At 54.3% G+C, this 13,036-nt stretch overlaps 1 protein-coding gene across 1 annotated transcript in view; it reads right to left on the bottom strand.

Annotated features, from left to right (window-relative positions):
• LOC146187252 (uncharacterized) overlaps positions 1-13,036 on the bottom strand; it is a 43,944-nt gene that overhangs the window by 26,089 nt on the left and 4,819 nt on the right. The window lies entirely within an intron of this gene.

Here is a 13,036-nt window from a genome sequence, read left to right as displayed (position 1 = left end):
CTCGAGCCATGGCCGTAGCATAGTGCAAGATCGCAGCCAGAGCCGATCCAGGGATGACTCTTTCCCGCCGCTAAACCGGTCAACGGCCAAGCTGGAGCAGCAACAGCAGCAGTCGCAGAAGCAACAACAGAAGAAAGGCGGCGTTAAGGTGAGCTGGGGAGCGGGCCCTCCAAACTCACTGTTTACGCACTTGGATCAAAAGAATATTATGCGTAATTCGGAAGAGGTTAAAGCTCTAAGAAAGGAGAATGCATATCTCCGTAAAAAAGTCAATGACCTCATTAAAGAGATGCAGGCCCAAAGAACAGGGCAGGTACCGTGGCCCCCGATCCAGCAAGTCGAAGTGCAACGACCCCCATCCGCCTTAGACGTGAGCCACGAGGAATTAAGAGCTTTCATGCAGCACATGGAGGATTTCACGGTTCGCATCAAAGAAGAGTTTTGCCAAACTCACGCAAGATTAGATGCTATGTATGTCAAAACCAACCTATTAGAACAGAAAGTTACGTTAATAGAGCAAAAAGTTGCGTCGAAGGGCCACGTCAAAAGCCAAAATACGCGACGAATAACAAACGAGGCCCGGGACAGGCTCACACAAGAACGCCGTTTCGGCACTGAAGACTCCAATCCGAACAACGCCCAAAGCCATGGCTAAACAAACACCACTAGAAATCTGGCAATGGAACTGCAGGGGGTACCGCCAAAAACAGGGACTGCTAATGCAGTTTCTACTCATGCAAGACTCCACACCCGATATAATAGCTTTACAGGAAACTAACACGACACTGACACTCAGGGGATATATGTGCTACGATACCGGACGCACGGCAACCCTGGTGAGCAAAAAGTTGGTAACCATAGTCCATGACCTGATTCTCAACACAAAAATTGAGCACTTAGTGACGGAAATTATTCCCAAAAAGAAGCACAAGGAAAAGAGTGTCTTTCTCGTAAACCTCTATAGCCCGCCTCGCCAGAGGGACGCGAATTTTCGTAAACTCTTTCTAGGGGCCAGCAAACTTGCTAAAAGCAACACCCTGCTCATTGTAGGCGACTTAACGCTCGCGGACAGCAATGGGGATACTCCACAAATAATCAGAAAGGTATAGAGGTCGAGGAAGGATACATGTCCGGACTTAACTTTTGCCAGGGGGGCGAAACATGCAACGTGGGAGAATCTGCTGGAGAATCTAGGCAGTGACCATTATATCTTGAAGATCACGATAACAACCACCAACATCAAGCGCAAGCTCGGCACGGCCAAGATCACCAACTGGCCGGCCTTCCGCAAGGCATGCACGGACCTGGAAGGGGGGATTACTTCCATAGACAACTCAAAGACATCCAGAAGCAGTACACTCAGGAAGTGCATGGCACCGAGCAAACACCAGAGGTGGACCCTCGGCTCCTCAGGCTATGGGAGGCACGGCGAGGGCTCACCAAGCGCTGGAAGAAGCAGCGCTTTAACAGGAAACTCAAGCTGAAGACTGCAGAAGTCACCAAGATAGCGGAGGAGTACGCAGCCCAACTGGCCAGGCAGAGCTGGCAGCAGTTCAGTAGCTCGCTGGTCGGCACCCTCAGCACGGCCAAAACGTGGCGTATACTCAAGACCCTCCCCGACCCTATCCAAACCAGGGCCGAAAGTGGGAAAGCTATCCGCAGACTCATCCACACCTTCGAGGGTACGGAGGAGGAACTGTCAGATAAAGTAAAAGAGAAATGCTACGGCACGACCTTGCCTGTAGCATACCCAAAACCATACCTGGGAAGACTGAACACCCACCTGGACAGGCCGATCACCAGGGAAGAAGTGTTGGCTGCCATAAAGGTATGCATGTGCAACACTGCGGCGGGTGCAGACAAGATCCATAATGTACTCATACGCAACCTCAGCGACAGGGCGGTCGACCAATTGACCACCTTCCTCATGGGCACTGGGCCGCAGGAACGGTTCCTGAAGAGTGGAAGCATGCAGAGGTCGTAATGATCCCAAAACCGGGTAAGAAAACTCCAGATCGAAAACCTCCGACCTATCTCACTCACCTGCCTAGGCAAGCTCTACGAGCGTGTTGTTACTCGGAGGCTCCAAAATTACATGGAGGACGAAGACCTGTACGCCCACAGCATGTTCGGCTTCCAAGCTCACCTCTCCACCCAGGACATCCTCATACAACTCAAAGAGGAAGTCCTCACCAATGTCCTAAGCGCTGGCGAGAACGCGGTCATGGCCCTCGATATTAAAGGGGCCTTTGACAATGTTAGCCACGCGGCTGTAATGGAAGGACTCGACCACCTCCACTGTGGCGAGAAGATTCACAGCTATGTGAAGGCCTTTCTCTCCAACCGAACTGCAACAGTTGGGCTTGGAGACCTTCGCAGCGATAAATTCTCGACCCCCAACAAAGGCACACCTCAAGGGTCCGTCATCTCACCACTACTTTTCAACGTGGCTATGATCGGACTCGCTAGACAACTTGAGAAGGTAGAAGGCATACAGCACGCCATGTACGCTGATGACTTCACGGTTCGGGTTACCTCCGGGTCGCTCGGCCAGAAAGAAAAACGACTGCAAACAGCGGCTACCTGCGTAGAAGAATATGTCCGTGCACGAGGTCTCGCCTGCTCCACAGAAAAATCCGAACTTCTGAGAGTTCACAAAGGGAAACAGAAAGAAGGGACCCTCAATGTCTCCCTCAAAGGACAGCTACTTCCCTAACGAGACAAGATACGAGTCTTAGGAATGTGGCTTCAGAGCAATCAGCGATGCGGCCATACGCTCGGCCTTCTCAAGCAATAGACCACTCAGGTCGCCAGGATGATCACGCGTGTGTCGCAGAAGCGGAGCGGTATGCGAGAGGGGGATACCCTGCGCCTGGTTAAGAGCCTGGTACTCAGTCGCGTGGGCTATGCCCTCCCGTATTTCAACCTCAACAAAGGAGAAGTGGAAAGTGCAGATATCATCATCCGCAAAGCTTACAAGACAGCCCTGCACCTACCAATGAACACCTCCAACGCAAAACTACTAGCTCTTGGTGTCACCACACCTTCGAAGAGATCAAAAAAGCCCAACTGGTCACGCAGATAGCCAGGCTCCAGCAGACTCCTACGGGGTGCTCGCTTCTTAGGCGACGGGCTAGGTGCAACTGCGGAAATCGAGAATCGTACTGCGAGCATACCGGACGCAATTCGCCAGACGCTAAAGGTTAGCTCCCTTCTCCGGAACATGGACCCCAACTTGCATGTGGCCCGTAGAGCAGCCCGGGCGAAGTATGTACAAATAAATTTAGTTACAAGATCCACAACAGTATACACGGACGCGGCTCCGTATACAGGAAGCTCACATAACAGCGCAGTGGCGGTAGCTATTGATTCCAACCTAAAGGAACTAGCTAGCGTCTCAGTCAGGGATTGCACGGTAACCGAAGGGGAGGAGCTGGCCGTTGCTCTAGCGGTGGTAGCCGGGTATTGAAGCAACACGTCCCTTACCATTCTTACAGATTCGAGAGAAGCGTGCCGTAGCTACATGAACGGCCGCATAGATCGCGCCGCGCTCAGGCTCCTCCAGAGCGCGACCCCATCAAAAGTCAAACACAACATCTACTGGGTGCCAGGACACACCAACATAGTGGGGAACGAACGCGCCGATGAGGTAGCTCGAGGGTACACGAGCCGAGCTTCCTCCCAATTGGACGATCTACCCGAGCGAGTCGGGCCTACGTACTCACATTCTGAACTACTATAAGGGGGTATGGATCCGCTATCCGCCGCCTCATCGGGATCTAAAACAACAAGAGGCAGTGTACTGGCGAAGACTGCAGACAGAAACATTCCCTAACCTGTATATCCTAAGCAAACTTTATCCGTCACAATATCGGGACACCTGCCCATGGTGTGGTAGCAAACCTTCGTTATACCACATCACGTGGCAATGTAGAAATAACGATAGCTTTCGTAAAGACCCGAGTGCGGAACAGTGGGAGAGCCGGCTCTCCAGCGCCGATTTGGAATGCCAACTAAGTCTGATCCAGCACACCCAGCGAGCAGCGAAGCTCAGCGGAGCCGTGGAATAGGGGCACCGACCCTGTGAGAAGACGGAAGATAGACCTCTTCTGCTACTAGCACAAGACCTTCCTAGAGAAACAAACGGATTTCCTATCCTATCCTATCCTAGATTTCAGCTTCTAGTTTTGCATTTTGAGGACTGAGCATAAGCGAGAGATGGGCAATTAATAAGAAGCTGGTTGTCAAAAGCAAGAAAGCAAAAAAAAAAAAAAAAACAAAATGCTCACAAAATGAACTAAACAATAGAGAAAAAATGATGGGTTCACTGTCGAGAAACAGCATGATAATGATTTTGTAATTGTGTTCCTTGAGGCAAGAAAGTTTGAGAACTCCTGCATCATCTTGAGGAGGATACACCAAAATCCTCTGTCCCCATATAACGGCCGCACGTATTTATCGTGCGAGATTATGCGCGCTGTTAGGGAGGACCGCGAGGAGAGGGCACACTAGCCATCCCTAACTGCCTCCCAGTCTCCCGTGGCTATGCCACCGCGGGTTTCCCTCTCTTCTCCCAGTCTACCCAGGACAGCTCCTCTCCCCGGTCCAAGACGAAGAGCATGCCTTTCGAAACTCTCTCGGGGCTTTTCAGTAAGTGATCGCGCACGCGTGCACGGTCCACGATTCTCGCTGAGGGGCTGCTACCGCCACCCAGAATCGCCCGGTCAAAGTACGCACTGACCGTTGTGGACCATGAGCGCGAAGCCATGCCAGGTGAGCAGAACTCCTTTCACCTCCTTGCATATGCTTCCCCATTCGGTGGTTTTTATTTCACCAACAGTATGCAAGTGTGACATTCGCTCGCTATGGCAGTTGTATTTGAGTGCTGTTGATTTGCCGTGTATAATTACTCAGGCAGGCAGATTAAATCTTGTTCAAGTGCACAACTCGGTGTTTTTCCCCTCTGGCCCGAACCCGCCGTAGTGGCGACTTCTCGCACCGCGGGTTGAGGAGTCGCAGTTCTGTCTGTTAGGGCTGCATGCCGGGGCTAGAAGGCAACTGTAGCATCTAGCTCCCTTTAGTGCATTATCCTCAAGAGTAACGCCCAGGTGTGGGGATACACACGAATACCCAGTCCCACTATAATGGCCGCACATAATTATTACGCAAGTTTATGCGCGCACTGTTAGGGAGGTATGTGCGAGGAGGGCACACAAGCCACTCCCACTGCCTCCCAGTCTCCAGCAGCGACGTTGCCGCAGGGTTTCCCTCTTTCCTTCCGGCCTAACCCGGAGAACTTCTCTCTACAGTCCGAGACGTGCACGTCTCTCGCGAATGTCTCGGGCTTTTCAGCAGTTGATAGGGCACATGCGCAACAAACCGAGTGTCTGTGTATCGGGTTGTCGACACAGACAGGCCATGGAAGCGAGCAGGTCCGACTTCCAGTCCCTGCTAATGCTTTCCGATATGGCTTCCCAACGGCAACCTATTGGTGCGACTGTATCTGCTACAGCCGGTCCATTCACAGAGGCTGACGCTAGCCCAAGTCATCTGATATCGTTTGAGCCAAGCTGTGCTTCACGCGACGCACTCACTCAGATGCGCGGCGACGCAGGGCACTTTTCGCCAAGCGCTGCGCCGCTAGGTATGGAGTACACGGAGCGGCCACTACCCTGCACATCCCAGCCGGTCGTTCAGCCAGATTTCTCTGGCCAGACCAATCCCCAAGAGGCTATGCTGCGCAACGCTTTGCGCCTCATAGAAAGCCTCACGGGTGTCGTGCAGAAGACTCTGCATACATCCGCGCCAGCTGCGAGACCGAGGTTAGAGGTGGATTTGCCCAGTTATAGCGACTATCATGATAATATCAGTGCCAACGAGTACCTGGACCTCATGCTGACATACCAGCAGGCGACAGGGCTTACCGATGGCGAGATTCTGACACGGACCGTGCCAGTCTCACTGACCGATCAGGCTGCCCGCTGGTTCCGCCTCACTGGCCACCGGTTAAGCACGCTGGATGAGTTCCGAACGCACGAGGAATTCTTGCCCGCAGATTACGAACGGCGTCAGCGGCGCGAGCTGGAGCTCCGTACTCAGCATCCGGACGAGTCCTTGCTCGAGTACGTGAGGGCGATGGACGAGTTGTATCGTCTCGCATACCATTGGCTCCGAACGGCGAGAAGGTAGAGCGTGTCACTTGACAAGCTCACCCTACCTTCGCAGCCTACCTACGACTTCAGTTCAGAGATTTGGGCGAGCTCGCCTCGGCAGCCAAGCGCATACAGGCGGACATACTCGCTTCGAGCACCTATCGGCCGGCTTCGTACGCACTTGAGCCGCAGAGTGAGCCGCGATGCGCCTGGAACGGAGGCACTTTCCGCCCTCGTTCCCGGGGAGCCGAAATGATTGATTTCAGTGACGGACAAACGAGAAACGGTTGGGACTTGTCTGACCGAGCTCATGACCCGTACACGTATGCCATGCGGACAGCACATGCTACGCCCGGCCAAGACACGCAGAGTCGTGGTCGGCATCCCGACACGAGGACGCAAGTGCAACGCGCACCTGCAACGGTAAACCCGGAAGGGAGGTACGGTCAATCGGCGCGCGACGATAGCAGCCCTGCCCGACAACGGCCGACTACCCTCTGCTACCGGTGCAACCAACCAGGGCACTACGCCAGGGAATGCAGGCGCCCCGCTGCTTGAGAGCACGCGCTTTCAGGAAACGAGCGGAGCCGCCGCTGAGCACGACTGCACAGCCGGCGGTGTCAACAGCGGTTCTGAGTCACTAAAACTCCTGGTCCCGTTGACTTGTCGTTTTGGCTCCCCCAGCGACACGCCAGTGCCACTCATTGAGCTTACTGTCGTCCGGCGTAAGTTCATGGCTTTGCTAGACACAGGAGTGTCCGCTTCGTTGTTTGGCGACGAGGTATGCGAGCATCTCCGTCGGAGTGGGATCCGTCTGCGAGAGAGCAACCTCGCCTTCAGACTAGCCAGCAGCACGGCGCATGCGAGCGGTGCCGTGTGACTTATGGTGCAATGGGAGAAACGAGTCAGGCTTCAGCGCCTGGCTCACGTCCCCGGCCTGTCGGTCCCAATCATTCTTGGTAGAGACTTCCTCGCTAAGACGGGCATTGTTATTGATGTCTGCAACGGAGGATATAGGGAGCGAGCATGTGGCACGCTGAAACCTTTCGTTTAGCCTCAAAAAGCATCAGAAGTACCCTTGCTATCAGATGCTACGCACGCAGACGTACGCAACAAGCGCCCGAAAAAACTCCTCGAAACGCCTTTGGCCGGGCAGACAAATTTGCCGGTCGACCGCGCTGAGAGAAAAGGCGCGGAGGGGATTGACTCCCCTTCCGCGCGACCCCCTGCCCCTTCTGCGGTTGCACTCTGTGCCGCGGGGGAAGGCAGGCCTCCCCACCCTCTGCTGAACAACTTGAGCAGTTTTTCAAGGGAGGAAAAAGCACGCTTGTCTCAGCTCTTGTACGAGTACGACGCAGTATTCACTGAGCTGCCTGGCTATACTACGCTTGTAAAGCCCAAAATTGAGACAGGCGACTCCGTTCCTTGGAAGTGCAATCCCCGGCCAGTCAGCTTGGCGAAGAGGAAAGTGCTGGATGACGCTCTGGATAAACTTGTCGATACAGGCGTCGTGGAACGTGCAAACAGCCCCTGGGGTTTTCCAGTGGTGCTGGTGCCCAAAAAGGACAGAACTACCCGCCTTTGTGTGGACTATCGCCGCCTGAGCGAGGTGACGCGGAAGGATGCCTATCCACTTCCGAGTATTCCCTCAATCGTGTCCAATGTTGGCGGAGCGAAGTACTTTACTACGCTCGATGCCAGTAGAGGATACTTTCAGGTGGAGATGGATCCCAGTAACAGAGAGAAGACTGCATTCACCTGTCACAGGGGTCTTTTCCAGTTTACCCGAATGCCATTTGGCCTGGTCGGAGCTCCGGCAACGTACCAGCGTCTTATGGACCGTGTCCTAGGTGATGCAAGGTGGCACTACGCTCTTGCCTACCTAGATGACATTGTGGTGTATTCGGCAACCTTTGATGAGCACTTATGCCATCTCAGGGACGTGCTGGAAAGACTGAGGTCTGCGGGAATCACTCTGAACCTGAATAAGACTCAGATAGCGGCGACCCGAATAACCTTGTTAGTGTTCACGCTAGACAATGGACGCCTTCTGCGGTGTGAGGAAAAGCTCCGGGTGATTCGGAAGTTCCCCTCGCCGACAGATGTAGGCAGACTGAGACGCTTTCTGGGGATGGTGAACTTTTATCGCCAGTTTATCCCAGATTGCGCTGCCCTGCAAGCCCCCTTAATGACGTTGTTAAGGAAAGGTGTTAAGTGGCATTCAGGTCCCGAGCAAGAGGCTGCATTGCGAGGCCTCACTAATGTGCTCGCGGAAACCACAGAGCTGAGGCTGCCTGGCCTGAACAGGGAATTTGTGATCCACACGGATGCATATGACCTGGGCTTAGGAGCAGTTCTGCTTCAAGAGCACGAAAGTAGCCTGAGGCCGGTGGCGTTTGCCAGCCGCTCATTAACTCCCACGGAGAAGAATTATTCCGTGACAGAGAAAGAGTGCCTCGTGATAATCTTCGCTCTGTGGAAGTTCGACTACTACGTCGACGGAGTTGCTTTCGTGATTGAGATTGATCACAGGGCACTCACATGGCTAAGATGCCTAGGCGAGCCAAGCGGACGCCTAGCGCGATGGGTGCTACTTCTCCAGAGTACCGACTTTACCGTGCGCTACAGGAGAAGTAAGAACAACGTGGTGGCGGATGCACTTTCGCACGCGCCAGTTTGCGGCATAGGCAGTAACCCTGCTACCCCCTCCGCGACGCCCCTTAGTCGGAGCAGCGCGACTGCAGCTACGCTCGTTCACAGCCCCAAGGGAAGCGCGGCCGACTCGCCTTCTCTGGGCGAAAGCGTTAACCACTTGGACTGCGTCAGTTCAGTGGGGAGCGTGTTCAGCAGAAGGGAGCTATTAGAGGCTCAGCGAGAGGATCCATTTTGTCAAAAAGTGTTTGACGGGCTCAGAGCCGAGTGGCGTGGCCGCGGCGCACATGGAGGCAGCTGGTATTGCTGCCCGTGCGGAGCGCTCGAACACAGCTGGTAATGCTGTGAGTGCGATGGATTCCTATCTGCTTGACTCTGATGGCGTCCTGCTGAGATACATCCCCTCCAAGAAGGATACACACGAGTCCTTCAAGGTGGTGATTCCACGCCTGCTGAGAAAGGCGTTGTTACACTACTTTCATGACATGTGCAGCGCTGGGCATGCGAGCGGCCCTAAGACTTTTCTTAAGTTGTGTCGCTTCGCTACCTGGCTTGGCATGAAGCGGGAGGTGATTGGCTACACCCGCTCGTGCGACGTGTGTCAAAGGGTCAAGCCACGTGGTGGACGCACACCTGGGCTTATGCAGCCAATCAATAGTCAGGCTCCCTGGCAGATTGCGGCTTGTGACGTCACGGGACCCTATCCCAGGACTCTGAGCGGGAACCACTTTCTGCTCGTTGTCACAGACCATTTCAGCAAATGGGTGGAGCTTTTCCTGCTATGAAAGCTGACAGCACACATAACCATGGGGAAGCTGGCTGAGGTGTTTACACGGTTTGGCTACCCTGAGCAGTTGATAACGGACAATGCGTCATACTTCACTGCTAAGCTCTTCGTGGACTCCTGTGTTGCCCTCGGCATTCAGCACAAGAGAACATCCACATACCACGCCCAGGCAAATCCCCCGGAACGCATGAACCGCAACATCAAGCACATGCTAGTCGCGTTTGCGGAGACGCACAGTGACTGGGATATCCGTCTCCCTGAGATTGGGTTTGCTCTTAGATCAACCGTGAATGGCTCAACTGGGTACACACCTGCCGCCCTCAACCTCGGCAGAGAGCTGTCAAACCCTGCAGACCGTAGTCTACAGGTTCGTAGCAACAACCCGAAAGATGACGGAGGCTTTGAACAAAGCACGACGAAATCTGAGAACTGCTCGTGCTGAGCAGAAAGCGCAGTATGACCGCTCTCACCGAGAAATTCAGTACAAACCGGGTGATCTCGTGTTGAGGCGCAGCCATGTCCTGAGCGACGCCGGTAGGAAGTTCTCCGCTTCTCTGGCGCCGAAATGGTCAGGACCGTACCGAGTTTGGCAGAAGGTCTCTTCACTCGTGTACAAGCTGGCGGACTTAAAGTGAAGACCGACTGGCGGATCGGTGCATGTCTGTGATCTCAAGCCCTACATTGACAGAGGGAATGAGTGGCCCGAGGAGGACGCACTCCCCCGCCAGCAGGCAACTGTACCAAAAGGCCAGGCTCGTCACTCGAGCATCACGCCTCATTACAACTTGCACCCATGGCAGACGTAACTCTGACCGGCGCGCAGAGAGTAATTTCTCGTGCTGAATACGGACGGGACGCCCTGTCGATATTCAGTGCATTTTGCTTCCAGAGCAAGCACGCGCTTTCTCTTGGAAATGACTGAGTGGGGTTAGATTAAAAAAAAAAAAGGAATACCGTAAACGGTAAAAAAAAAAAAGTAGGGAAATGACAGCATTGCAGCCAGCAAGGAGGGGAGCCGGCGGAGGCCGCGGCAACCGTTGCAGCATTGTGGGGCAAGCCGTTCCAAGGAGTGGCCGCGTTCCCGCACCCAGAGCCTGCTGTCACCACTGACGAGGCCAAGACAAATGTTTTCCGGTCAGCTACCGAGCGAGCGAACCGGAGTTCGTGGAACGGGTCCCTGCGTCTAGCACGACGAAAGCTAAAGCAAAGGGGCCGCCTCGGCGCCGTTCGGTGCTCACGGCCGTGGCTTCACCAGCGGGAGCAGCTTGGCACCCTGCTGCCCTCGCCATCGGCGGCATCGACGACGGAGGGAAAAGTGGTCGGCCAGGAGTGAGCGGTCGACCCGCTGAGGGGGGCCTGCAACACGCTAGGTAACGCGAAGACGCAGTTCCCGTTCCCCGGCAAGCTGCCCTGGCTGACCGACGATGAATGCAGAGGCGCGCCTGCGGCCATGCCTGGCCAACTGACGGTGAAGCAGGACCTGTGGTTGCTGCGGTCATCAAGACTTCCACCCTTGTCCCATTGCCGTCTCCTGTGGTCATCGGCCTTGCCTCCCCCTCCGACACCCGTGGCTGTGAGCTGTCTGCAACTCTTTATATATTGACGCTTTTCTTTAAATGGGTTTAAAAGTTAAAGGGCCACTGTCCAGGGAAGGACCTTTTAAGCAAAGGAGTCCAGTGTTTCGATCAGGTACCGGAGATAGTACTGCAAAGCAACGAAAATACAAATCAAAGCTCTCTCATGCTCTCCTTCGGGAAGCCAGCTTTCCCGTTCCCTGCGCTGGCCCATCGAGCCGCAGCTGTAACATATTTATCGAGAACGACGTCCATTGGTCCGTCTCGCTGTCTGAGGGTGAAGGATGGGTGTCTACCACTCGCTGCACGCTTTTCCCTCGCCACGGCCAGACTGAATTCAGCGGCACGCACTCCCTCGCCAGTTTTGTTTGTTTTTTTTTGCGCGCGCGGAGTGCCGCGCCCCACCTCCCGCCAAACGCGGAGGAGGAAGGGGAATTTGCCTTGAGGAGGCTAGACGACCGAGCAGGAGAGTAAAAACCTTTGCGAGGGAACGGAAGGAGAGAAGCATGACAGAATCGGGCGATTGCGGTGGCTGTAACTGCGTTATTAGTTACACTTTTCAAAAACATTTTGCGGCCTTGCGTTCTGGGGGCGAAGTCTCACAGTCACCGGGGAAGAAAATATTTTCGACCGGAGGGTGGACAGAGGGCCTTTAAACGGCGTCTAGCCAGCCCCACTTAGTATATCCCTGGGTGAACGCGGTTACTTTTAGCCATACGGCGGTTTAGAGGGGGGGGGATTCATAATCCCCTGCCCCCCTTATAAAGGGCCGCGCGTAATTAACACGCGTGATTATGCGCGCTCTTGGGGAGGATTGCGAGGAGAGGGCACACTGCCCACCTTCCCATCCTCCCAAGCTCCCGCGGCGGCACCGCACGGGTTTCCTTCTCTCCTCCCGGCCTGCCCGAAAAACCTCCTCTCCCCGAGCCGAGGTGAGGAACACTTCTGTCGCAACTCTCTGGGTGTCTTTGGACGGTTGGGCGTGCACGCACACGGATCAGCATTTCCCGTCGGGAGACTGCTGCCTTCACCCTCTGCTCCCGGTTCAGCGTGCACTTACCGCCGCGAGCCGTGAGCACGAAGCTGCACGCAGGTGAGCAGACTACCTCTCACTCCTTGTGCGTGCTTCCCCCTTAGGTAGTTTGATTTCACCCCTGTATGCGGCGTTCGCTCACTACACGATGGTTTTTCTTGAGTGTATTTTCCTTGCCGTTACTCGAGCACAATAAACTGTTCGAGTATGTAACTCGGCGTTTGTCCCCTCTGGCTCGAACCCCCCGCAGTAGCGACTTCTCTCACCGCGGGTTGAGGGTCACAGCTCTGTCTGTCAGGGCTGCACGTTTGGGCTAGAAGAAGATAGTAGTGTCTAGCCCCCCATGGCGCATTCTTGCGAGATTAACCCCCATAATGTTTACCACAAAAATTTGTCTATTCAATAAAAAATAAAATATTAAGAAGAGACTGATATGAAAACTCGACATATGCGGCGAAAATGAACTGTCACAGAGAAATTGCTTGAGGTTAGAAAATGCGCACTATCATCATCGCAGTTGCTGCCGCGCACAGGATGTGGCCATAGTGGAAGATAGCGGTGATCTAATTGATGGCGCAGTAGCTCTCAAGATGAAACAGCAGACTTGTCACGATTTCTGGCAGGGTTTCAAGGTTGGAAGCCTCGTGAAAAAATACGGGCATTCGCACTCTACAATTTTAACGATCATTAAGGCTGAGGATGTCATGCCTGCAATTCATCCCGTTGCTAATCGGTTTCGTGCATGGAAAAGGACTGCCGCAAGTATATGCGCTACTGGAAGCGATGCTCACAGCGATTGCCACGCTTCAGCTGCTGCTCAAGTGAGCGCGAATTTCCG

This window comes from Amblyomma maculatum, chromosome 6, assembly GCF_055883805.1.
Source record: "Amblyomma maculatum isolate TAMU_Amacu chromosome 6, ASM5588380v1, whole genome shotgun sequence".
Classification (NCBI taxonomy): domain Eukaryota; kingdom Metazoa; phylum Arthropoda; class Arachnida; order Ixodida; family Ixodidae; genus Amblyomma; species Amblyomma maculatum.
This window is presented reverse-complemented; position numbering and strand designations above follow the sequence as displayed.